The sequence below is a fragment of the Crocodylus siamensis genome, chromosome 5 (genome assembly GCF_052110815.1).
Source record: "Crocodylus siamensis isolate JL-2025a chromosome 5, ASM5211081v1, whole genome shotgun sequence".
Classification (NCBI taxonomy): domain Eukaryota; kingdom Metazoa; phylum Chordata; order Crocodylia; family Crocodylidae; genus Crocodylus; species Crocodylus siamensis.
The window spans coordinates 65,397,592-65,409,642 of record NC_143399.1 but is presented as its reverse complement, the minus strand read 5'-3'; the positions used below and the strand labels follow the sequence as shown (position 1 = coordinate 65,409,642).

The 12,051-nt window shown below is 35.9% G+C and overlaps 1 long non-coding RNA gene across 4 annotated transcripts in view; it reads left to right on the top strand.

Annotated features, from left to right (window-relative positions):
• The first annotated feature begins 1,745 nt into the window (after positions 1 to 1,745).
• LOC149864183 (uncharacterized) overlaps positions 1,746 to 12,051 on the top strand; it is a 113,963-nt gene continuing 103,657 nt past the window's right edge. For all 4 annotated transcript variants that reach the window (XR_016442541.1, XR_016442543.1, XR_016442542.1 and 1 more), the window contains exon 1: positions 1,746 to 1,950. This is a non-coding gene — a long non-coding RNA (uncharacterized LOC149864183). The remainder of the gene's footprint in view (positions 1,951 to 12,051) is intronic.

The following is a 12,051-nucleotide window of genomic DNA, read 5'->3' as shown; positions in this document are numbered from 1 at the left end:
AGAGAGAAACGGTGATATAACATTCAGGATATTCATCTTCAATGAAATCTGTCAAATGTGTAGGAGGCTTTTTTATATTCCTTCTATTTGTAATGCATGCACATGCATATTGATGTGCGGCAGAGGCTTCACACATCATCAGCTAAGGAGGAAATATTCCGACACTTTATAGGACTTCTGTGCAACTTTACCTATAGATGGTGTTCACCTTATGGATGACAACAGTGAGAATTGATAGCAAGTGAGGATACAAGCCTACAAATAGGTTTAAGGAGGTAAACACTTAGGATCCAGGGGAGCTGTTTAAAAGGTGATATTTACAGGCATAAAAAGAAGAAATAAAGAAAATTAAATACAAATTGTATATTCAAGCCAAATATCAGTGAAAATGGTCTGACAACAAGATTCTAATAAAGGATGGTGAATAGAACCTATATTGGATTCTTCTGAGTTCAGAGTAGTTTAAGTTTGGATGAGTGTAAACAGAGAGCTTAAACTAAAATGATTATTTGAAATAAGAATTTTGGTAAAATATCCAAGTGTAGATAAACCTTTTGATTGCTAAAGTAAGATTTTGGGCTCAAGAGTAGTGTCCCATGATAATGGGCAGAAGTCCCATTGTTTAAGATATTTAGAACTAGACTGAATAAATCACTTGAAAATGTAGGAGGAAGAATAAACCTGTAGTAGGGAAAGTATGATCCAGGTAACTACTTTATACCCTTCTTGGTTCTAATTTCTGATTCTATATATGCACACATTTTGGATTTCAAAAAAAGCCTTTTTAATAAGGGTTAACTGGAGATGTCACACATGACTAAGTACTGTTTCAAATTACTGCTGATGGTGGCATAACTAAATCAGGCAAGTGGGCAGAACATTTAAATAGAGAATAGTTTAATATCCTCCCCTTCTGTTTAATCCTAATATTTTCTTAATTATTCTTGCAGTGACAATATCCTGGCAGTTATGAATTTTATGAATATTTCTACTCCTTGCTAAATGTAATAGCATTCATATAATACTTCTGAGACACTGGGTAGCTTTTTAAAAAGCTATACTCTGGTTTCACTACAAGCTTTACTGGACTAATGTAGGAACCACTGATTGAATTTCTCTGGTCTGTTTTATGCAAGGGAAATCAGAATAATCATAATGGTCCTTTCTAGGCTTAAAAAAAATAAATAAATCTATGTAATAGAATAATAATAAGCCTTATATTTAGACAGCCTGAACAATGCAAGAACTAATCTAACCGAATGATCATTCTATAACCTGCTATACTGAAATCTAAAAATAAAAACCCTTAAAATGAACCCTGAACAAAAACTTTCAATTTTTCCCCTAATCTTCAACAATTAACTATAGGCATTTCCTTATACATAAAATGCTGGCCAAGAAAAAGGAAAATGTTATAATATATATGTATGTATATATATATGTGCGCACATGCATGTTTAGGGAAAGCTCAGCTTCCAGTCTCTCCACCCACACCCATCAGTTTCAGTCAAAGGATGTCTTGAGTCCATTTCTTAACTAATCCTGTCACTGTAAAATCCTACAGTCATTCTTCCACACATAGAGAGAAAAGACTCACTAGGAGGACCTAGACTCTTTCAGTTTTAACTATTGACCAATAGTGGAAAAGCAGGGATGCCTAAGTTATGCCGTTAGAGCCAATGAAGTAGATTTGTGTCTCCCACATGACTGTGTTTCCCCTGTCTTTCACATGGGCAGTATTTAGTTCAATTCAGAACTGCAGATAGTACAGCCTGCTTTGCAGCAATGGGATGTCTGAACACAAGTGGCTGACTTCCGAGTGACTTTATGAAGCACTTTTATACTTTCCTCCTGCATTAAACTGGGATTCTGCATTCTTGGCACTCCCTCATCAGACTCTTCTCTGCTGCAGGGAACTGAGTATTTAGTACAGCTTAGCATTATGAAACTGTGAGTACTGATTTTCTTTTCTATCCTTAAAGCATATACTGTAAAGCTGTTTCCACGTTGCATGCACCAAATTTTAAAAATACGTTCCGTTGGTTTTTTCTGTGATTATGCAGATTGACATTATTGTCTGAATAGGTAAATCTTCAAAAATATTTCCTCCATTCTTCAATTAAAGGGTGGGGGGGGAAATCACTTCTCCCTTAGGGCAGGGTCTGCATGAGAACCTCCTGCCACACTGCTTCCTAACATAGCCAGCATGCTGCTTTGTTCATAAAGAAAAATGAAGGCAACCCCCCCCACCCCTACACACACACACATACGTACGTAAGCTGTTCACTTTTATTTGCGCTCGCATCTGGTCAGGCTCGATTTGTCCCAAAGGAGGGAAAAATAAAGGCAAACTAACTATGCTAGTAAGGACAGTCCAGACTTTCCAGACATCTGACAGTTATTATAATTAGCTATGAGAGACAGTGGAGACACTTTGGGGCGAACAGTTCTTACATCTTGAACAATGAAGTTAAGGAAGATTCCCATCCCACCCCGTTCAGTGTTCTTGGTGCAGGGTGGGGAGGGGAGGGTTTATGGCAGCATTTAAAAAATAGAAGTAATATTTTAATCCAGAATTGTTGAATGTGAAGAGAGGCTGGGGCAGGCTGCTTTAAATATCTCTGGATCCTGCCTTCCATGTAGAAAGAATTTACTCAAATTCCTGATGGGTTGGGTAGGGGTGTGGGGCTCTATACAGAAAAACATCAGAAGGGGGAGTGAGGGTGGGAAAATAATAAGACATTCATAACAATGCTTTTTCATTTGCCTCCCAGATCTTTGCCCACCAGAAGACTGGGTTAGATTGAAGTTGCTTTCTGTGCAAGATTTACGAGAGTTCTCAAACAGAAGCAACAGACAAAGCATGGCTCTCCCCCCCCCACACATACACACTTAGAAAAGAAATTGAATCCCAATGGATAATGTGGTACACACCAATTTATCATTTTGTATTCAAATAAAAATAACCCTCATAGGATCCTCTCTGACTAGACTCATCTGATAAATCTTCTATTAAAAAAAAGTTACACCCTGAAAAAAAAAAAAATCAGAAAAGGGGTGGGGGGGAAAAGGGAGAGAAGAAAAGACAATGGAAACCTGATGCAGACTCAGCTAGACTGAGCCTCTAATAAAGCATGAAGTGAATACAGTTTCCAAGTGAAAGATGATCAGATTTTTGTTTCCAAAGGAATATTAACTCTAATAAAGAAAAATTGTTGAAAGACTTCAGACTCTGCTAATTATGGCTTAAATAAATCTTCCTGGGTAGATGCTTGCCTGCTTGTATGATGGTAAAAGGAACCCAAAAATATAGATTCTAAGAGAAGAACTTGACGTGAAATCTATATATGATTTTTTTAAAATACACCATTTCTTTTTCTTTGTCTGCCCTCCTGTTATCTACACCTCCCCCAACCGCCGCCCACGGTGAGCTGAGACACCTGAAGGCTAGACATAATGATCAACAGAGCGCTACGCTAGCCTGTCTGGATTCCAGCCAGATTTTCCCCCCCCCTCTACAATCAAGGAGCCTGCATGCAGTGCATGGCTAGCCGATTCCTCTGCTATGTGTAGATCAGGCGTGGAAGTCTTACCCATACTGCATAAAGATTAAAGACAAAACAGCTTCTCTTTACCTTACTGTGGTCAGGCTCATTTTTAAATTTAGCATGACGCTAAAATAACACATAATGCACACATACTCCTTTATGATACATCTATATGCATGCATTATTGCTCCAGTATATTGTGTTAAATTTTATTTGGTCTACAAACAATGTACTAGTATGTTACATACATGTGTTGCATATATTGTACACATTAGTAACATACCCTTCAGTAGAGACACTATACACATTTATATAGTTTCCTATAAAAATATACATGTGTGCATACATATACATAGATGTTATGCAGAGCCCTAATTTTGGGCACCTTCCAACACTAGGTAGATGATATCCAAATTGAGGGGGGTTTTTGAGGTAGTTAGTCTTGCAAGCCCTGACCTTCTAGTGGTTATGCAGTTACTGCATAGCTCAGGAGAAGCACTGATTGGCTGTGTCATCTCTTTCAGAAAGTTTCTTTTGAATGACACTCACCAAAATAGTTACGTGCATTAGCTTGGTGTGGGGACATGGGTGAGGTTAGTACAGACAGCCAGGAAAAAGAAGAAATCTTATTCGGTTTTAAACCTTTTTTCCATTTAATTTTAAATAAATGGATTAGCAATTTAACTTTCTTAATCTGCAATGTATTTCATTGTATCGTGACAGCAGTGATGGGAGGGAGGTGCACAAATGAGATTTTAAGTGGTTTCTGCAAACAACACTTAAAACACAGGAACATGGTATGCCGTTTTCAATATACACCCTAACAAGGTTTACAGAAATGTTTTCCTCAAAATATCAAGTAACATCTAGAAAGAAAAAAAAAATGACTTCTTATGGTGTTCCTTTAATGATACAAACTTTGATATTCATTCACCCAACCCCATAAATTAGCCACAAAATGGAACCCACTATACATACCAATAGATTGAGTTTTGTAAGCTAAGCAGTTTGTTAAGGTATTTTGTGTTTTCTCTACTAAAACATTCTACTAAGAGTTACTAAATTGGAAATAACTAACACCTACATACAAAAATCCCTAACAGAAGTAAAGATTTCCAGAAAACATATTAAAAAAAAAACAAAAAAACCATGAAATTGAAGGATGTATTGGAATTCAGATTTATGTGATTTAAAAATGTATATAACATTTTCCTGGAAGACCAATTAAGCACATCTTATTTGATAGGCAAAACAATAACTAATTCAATACACTGATGAATATGTGAGGTGTGTGTACGCGCGCACACACACACAAACACTTTGCATTTCCTTCAGTTGCCCCAGTACATATGTGTTAATCTCTTTCTGGTATTGTCACTGAAAAATAAACTCTTTAGTTTATATTTCACATTCAAGCTTTTTTCTTGTTCATTTCATAATGCCAAAAATGCTACGTACATCTGCAAATGTACAGCATTATGGGCAAGTTGAAACGGAAGTGATTTTTTTCAATTACCAAATTTACATTTATGTAGAGTATCTGTTCAGTTTGAGAAATCTGTTTTTGCAACTCAAGAGAAAAAGCCAAGATTTGTAAACCTGGGTACCTAAGCATGGATCTAGGGGTGTAAATTTAAGAGCCTAAATAAAGTGACCCAATGTTCAAGAGCACTGAGTATTCAGCAAGTCCTATGAGACCAGTGGGAGTTACAGATTCTGGCACCTTTACTTAGGCACCTAAATCTGGATCTAGAAGACTAATTTGTGTCCTCAAGGAGTCTGGGTATCCATATTTGAAAGTTTTGGCCTGTGTGTTTGGCTAACTCATTCTTTATACTCCTAAATGGTTGCTGATGTTAAAACAAAGCAGTCGTGAAAATATTCATGCATATTTTTTTACTCTAGTCCATACAAAATGAAGAGTTTGATATCTGTCCCACATGGTCTGTTAGCCTGTGGTCTGCAATTGGCTGTGTAAACACCATAGTACAGTGAGTAGAGACTCCAAATTTTCATGAGGTTTCAGGAAAAAAAAAAATACATTGCCTCTGCTTGAATCCTTCCTCCTTTAAGTATAACTGCAAACATCAGATACAAGAAGAAACTCCCCAGGATAACCTAACACTTAAAACTTTTCCAAGATAGGTTGCTCCATAACACCCTTATAAGCAAAAGTAACCTAAGATAGACTGAAACTTTACTTGCCAGAAATGCAGGCAAGCTCAGTAAGGTAATGGGGTCAAATGAGCTCATGCCTTACAGATAGGAAATGAAATGTGCATTGCATATTTACACATAAAAACATACAGTATTTTAAAGTAAACAGGTTTCTGTTTGATATTTTGGCAAACTGTTGCAAAGACCAAGACTATGGCTGAGTCGCAATGATTTTTAGTATGGTATAGTTAGACCAGATGGCCACGTGTTCTTTTCTTATTTAGATGAGACTTTTCCTTTCAATAACATCTTTCTTCCTGACCTGCTTAAAAATTCCAGCGAATGAAATCAGCACAGGATTTTCAATTCTAATTGACCATGTGCAGAGGAAGGGCTAGTGGAGAAATCAGTAGAGCCATTGTGAGGCACACTGCATCAATCTCTCCTTTGTCTTGTATCCTTTCTTACCAGAGCTGAAATAATTAAGAATATTTAATTTATATTGGTTATACAAGCTGTACTTAGCAAAAATCACTGCAAGTTCTTCTTATTTATATCTGTAGCAAAGATAAGAAAAAAGGGTATTTCACATCTAGGCAAACAGGTTCTTATTTAGTCTTCGTCATTATACAAAAACCCAAAGAAAGGAGGCACTAGGAGAAGGAATATGAGAATTTTAATAGGGTGGATTTCTACCCATTGTTGACTGAAATTGGAAGGTGCAAGTGAGGTGATACTTTTCTATTTTAAAAGAATGCCACCAAAATGTTGGGTTTTTTTTTTTTTTTTTTAATAACGGCGCCTATAACCACAGCATCTGAACTATTTAATTATCAGTAGTTTTTCTAAGTGTGAGAGGATGCATGTAATACACATTCTGAACTGTAGACTGAACCAGTCAAATGTGTGTCAAAATGATATTATCAATAGCTTGCCTGTGTAAACATATATATGTATGCACACACAGTAATTATAAATAAAATTGACATGGATTTCACCATAATGTTCCCGTCTACAATTTAATTTGGGTTTAATAAGATATATACTGTGGATTAGTAGAACACATTTACTGAGATTTAACAAGTACAGTGTGCAAAAGATGCGTACACACTCCTAAATCTACTTGTATCCATTTTATCAACTTATCTGTAGGCTAAGGAAACTAGAGAAGGGAAGGCAAAAAACCTAAATGAAAGCAAAAAAATGCCTAATATTATAATTAAACAAATATCAAAGAGCAAATTTGTTGTTATCATGAGTTTTAAATGTGGAATTCCTTTACCATTCAAGGCCTGGGCTAGCATAATGCTTAAACAGTCAACTTTTTATGCCATCACTCAACCCCAAACCAAGAAATCACTCTTCCATAAGACTCTGGTTACTGCTGACAAATGAATGTTCACTTGCTTTTATAACAATATCTTAGCTTAACTATCATTCTTTTCTTAAATTTAATTAGGAGTTCATTAAAACCTCTATCATTTTCAGGTACGAGATAAAGGAGACTAAAAGAGAGAGAGAGAGAGACTGAAGAAGAAAAAGTAGCAGCCAGCTTATTTTTTAACTGTTGTACACACACATCTTAGGATCAGAAACAATGCGTAAACTAATGACTACCCTAGAAAACATAAAATGGAGAACCAACGCATTTTCTCTAATTTTTCAGTGTAGTAGCAAAGTCCTCATTCCAGCTTCTCCAAGAAGCTGCTGCATAGCCTTGGGCAAGTCACTTAACCATTCTGCCTCAATTTCCAAATCTTCAAAATGTAGGGCTATTCAGTCATATACCTTATAGTTATAGGTTTAGTGCTTTGAATATGCAATTACTGCTGCAGGGCCTAGGTTGAAATACCACAGCACAGGACGTAAACATTATATTAATGCAAAATTTCCACTGGAAACCATAAGATTGGGCCCATTAGCTGAACAAAACTTTGTGAGAATTGTACTTTCTTTAGCTGAAAAGGTAAAACATGTATTTTTAATTTGATGCTTTACTTCATATTTAGTTTACTTTTCTTAAATGTTTCATTTATTTGAATGTAACATTTTTTGCTACAAGCAAGCAAAATACTCATAGTATTTAGTAAAGATAACTGACAGTGATATTATTCCATCTGGGCCATTGCATCCTACACCTACTTCTACTGTCAGGCAGGGCTTGATTCTGAAGTGGAATGGAGCCTTATTCAGTAAATTGTTCCAGTAATTTAAGCAGTAACTATGCCACTATTATGACATTGGTCCTGATTCAGGGATGCTTTTAAATGCATGTCAATGTCTAAAGCATCAGAGGAGACCCACTGATTTCAGTAGGACTACTCCCATGCTTAGAAGTGCTGCATGTGGTTAAGTATCTTTCTGAAAACAGGTCTTTGGTCCCTACAAAATCCCTCTGACAGTTCAAATGGTAAATATCCGTAGCTAGATTCCTGCTCGCTCTTACACCTAAAGTAGCGTGACACAGGTGAAGATGAGAAAGGTGTTTTTTAAAAGTTAGTCAGTAAACTGACTGAACTACAAATCCGTGGCTGGGTGTTTCTAAAAATCTCGGCACTGTAACAAAAATCAATGGGCCTGTGGAATTAAAAGTACTTCTTTTTCAGGCCGCCATTTTGTGCTGAAGTAAAATTGCTCTCTGAATTGCATGTACTGACCTGCAACAGTTTTAAATTTGTGTGCATGTAGACAAGAATACAGTGGTGTTCTGCACAAAAGAACACCACATTCATTCTCTCTACTGAGTGTTTGCATTAATCAATATTCATACATAGTATGAAAGTAGCACTCATACGCTTTCAAATGTCTTTTAGTTAGTGTTGTTCAAGAGTTATAAACATCCATTAAGAATATGGGACTGTAGCAGGTTTGCTGTTTATCTCCTCTCTGCTTCTCAGAAAGGGTAGAGTGGTGAGAAAGGGGTTGGGGGAAATATCCTGTGTGGAACTTCAGACTTGTACAGCATACAGGATAAAAAGAGGAAGTAAGAAAAATATGTAGTAGTCTATAAACTATTGATGGGATGCATTTCATCAGCCTCTTTTTACTGTCATGTCACCAGATTGCATTAGCAGTTTATCCAGTCTTCCCATAGGATGTGGGTAACAGGACTAGATAAAATAATTAAAATCAGTTTGGTCTCACGATTCCAGGTGGTAAAAACAATATAAATCATACAGAAAGGTTTAATTATATGATACAAGTACAAGCAACGCTTTTGTTTGTTTTTTAACCACCATGAAGAAATATTCCTTCTGTGCCTTTTTAAATGAAAAGGGAGGGGGTGAAACTTGTCCCACCCAAAATCTGTTTCTTCCAAGCCTGAAATTACCAAATGCTAAAAGCACAGCATTGTACATTTTTGCCAGGAATGTGATGTAAAGCCTTTCTGTATAATGGTCTTTAGAAAAAGGGTGCTGTTAAATTATTTGGAGAGTTGTATGATACACACTTAAAAAAAAAATCTGATGATTTTCTAGTATGTTGTCTGTATGTTAATATTTAACTTACTTTCAGTTATTATTTCTAGATTATCTTAAAGCCTTTTTGCTGCAGAAGGATCATTTCTAAGCGGGAGGGTTTAAAAAAGAGAAGTCTAGTGAACGACAGTAGATGGAAATTAAAGGCTCGCAAGGTTGATCAAAAAACATATAAAGGGTTAACATTTCAGATCTTTATGTAAGTGGAAAAAATGAAAGGGGGTTGAAAAAGGAGAGCTAAGCTGCTGGTGACTTGGGTGTATTTATGGATTACTACGCCTTGAAAAGAAGAAAACCAGAGTTGTAAGATGACACTGCAGGGGTTGTCTGGACTTTTCACCGAGTGTAAAGTCTGTTTAGTCAGTGCCTTAACGCCTAATGCTGACCTTTGCCCTCTTCACTCCTCCCTGCTCCAGGTGCAACATTTTTGCAAGTGCTTTAACATTACTGGAAAGTTTGTGCAGGTTTCATCCACACAGCAAAGTGCACAGAGGATTTTATTCAGCAACTTCCCTCTCTCACACACAACATCAAGGCTTAGTAATTTTGCTTAATAAAGGGATTTCTTTCATGCATATTTCTACTATTGGGTATTGTGAAATTACATTAAATAAAAAAGAAGAGCCATATTTGAAAGAATACAACTTTACATAGAGAGATGCAAAATTCAATTTAAACCGATATGGCACATTCACCAGCATGGTAAATTATAGCAAGGCTATGCTATGTACAGCAACGACATTATTGATCTCTATTAAATTAATTTGCTTTGCCATGGAAATGTGAAACAAAAACAAGAGCATATATTGCCACAAAACAGCAGAGGCACTTAGTCTAACTGATCTTCTCAGAAGCCAATTGATTTTTTTGTTTTGTTATTAATTATTTCTTGACTGCTATAAATTTAAAAACATAATAACAGTTTTATAATTTAGTGATAAAGCAAATGTTACAATATAAAGTCAGTATACAGTTTGGGATTTTTAAAGATACTTAGATGAATTTATCCTGATATTTCTTGACTATATTATACATGATATAACATCTCAGATAAACATAACATGGCATATATTATGTTTTTGTGTGTATCCAGCATATCTAGTAAATTATTATTAAAAATAATGCATGTTAAATTGGGCTACTGAGGTCATCATGATCCAGACAAGATGTATATGTGATGTCTTAAAATTAGTGCCCATTACAACTTCTGTAATACTTCCTGAAAGGCTAGGGATCTTTTTTTCCTACTGCTTTGTTAAATGCCTTCTCTAGACATGTAGTCTCCCTATCCATGTCACCCTAAGAGAATATGACTTTCTTTCAGATGCAACTAAGCTACTATGACTTTCCACCTTAAGATGCAATTGCTAAAATGCACTCTATATGGGGACACTGTTTCATTCAACTGGAAAATTAAGATAGTCCAGCAGCTGGAAACATACCACCTGTACTCATATCTATGCTGACTATCTGCTTTGGGGCAGAAATTAAAAGTTATGGATTTGACATTTATAAGCCTAAATGGCTTGAACTTGCCTACTGTTCTCTTCCTCTGTGCCATACTGCCACACAGTTGCATTTAGTGGAGGGGTTTGATTTAAAAGAGGGAGCAAGGGGTATGCATTCTCTGTGATAGGCCTTTATTTTTTAGAATTTACTCCTATAGTTTATCCAAAATTGTCCAGATCTGCTTATTCCTCAAGGCATGCAGTAGGGCCTTTTTCACTGTTATATTTGGTTGAGGAAGTGTCTGTTATAGATTTAAGTTCAGTTTTTTGTTTCTGAGTATTTTGAGGAGAATTCTTGGTATAGAATTTGAATATTGTTGTCAGTGGGTTAAATAATTTACCTAATCTATTTTCATTTCTATGATGACAGCATCTGAGGTTTCAAATGCTTTCCTTTTCCTTGAGTATTTTATGCTTTTGTCTAATAAATCCGTATATAACTACATTCTGCTGTTTAAATTTTCATTTTGGTTTCAGTTGGGTGGATTGCTCTCATCTTACATTTTTACGTGAGGGTTGATGCATGGTAGCTGCTATGTTCCACCTGAGAGAGAACTGCACTGGTAGATGAAATCTTTTTTTTGGTTGTTTTTTTGCTTTTGTTTTGGGGTTGTTCTGGTTCAGCTTACTTTAGAATGATGCTCAAGTCAAAGGTTTTAAAAGTTCAGGGAAAAATTCAAAGGCAGTTCTCCCTTTTGGTTCTCTCTCATTTGGAAATAATTGGGCTGCAAAAGTATCAGGAAAAAGTGGGAAAGGGTTTATTGGATGTCATATTCATGTTCAATTTCCTGAGCTGGGCAGCTTTTTCTCAGCACACAGAGTTTTCCAGTTAGCAGTTCAGTTGTTAACACCTCATCAATTCTGCTTTGCTAAGAATAGATTAAAATTCAGAATCAGATTGTTAATGCAAATTGATATTCAAAACAAGATATTATACTACGCAATTGGAATTGGTTTCTGGTGAGACTTTTTCTGCTGAAGGGTCTTTCGCTGTTTTACAGCACAAATTTAGTGCAGGTGGTATGTGCCTAGTTTCACTTAAAGGTCAAGTGTATTTGTCAAGACAATATTTTGCACAGATGAAAATTCAAATTGTGGACCAGAAACAACATAGTCTATGATGGAAACAGCAAGGAAATGGCCTTGAAATAGACAGTTTCAAGTAATAGTGCATACTATTTCCAGGTAGTGTCTTAGTGAGAAAACCTCTAAATTTGGGTTTACTGTATATGGGGGAAAACACTCACATTTAATTTTGTAGACATTTGTACCAAAATACAATTCCAATAAGTTCATATTCACTTTATGACCTAGAAGCTCTTTAATTATGCCTGACATAAATTCATTTAAATTGCTAAT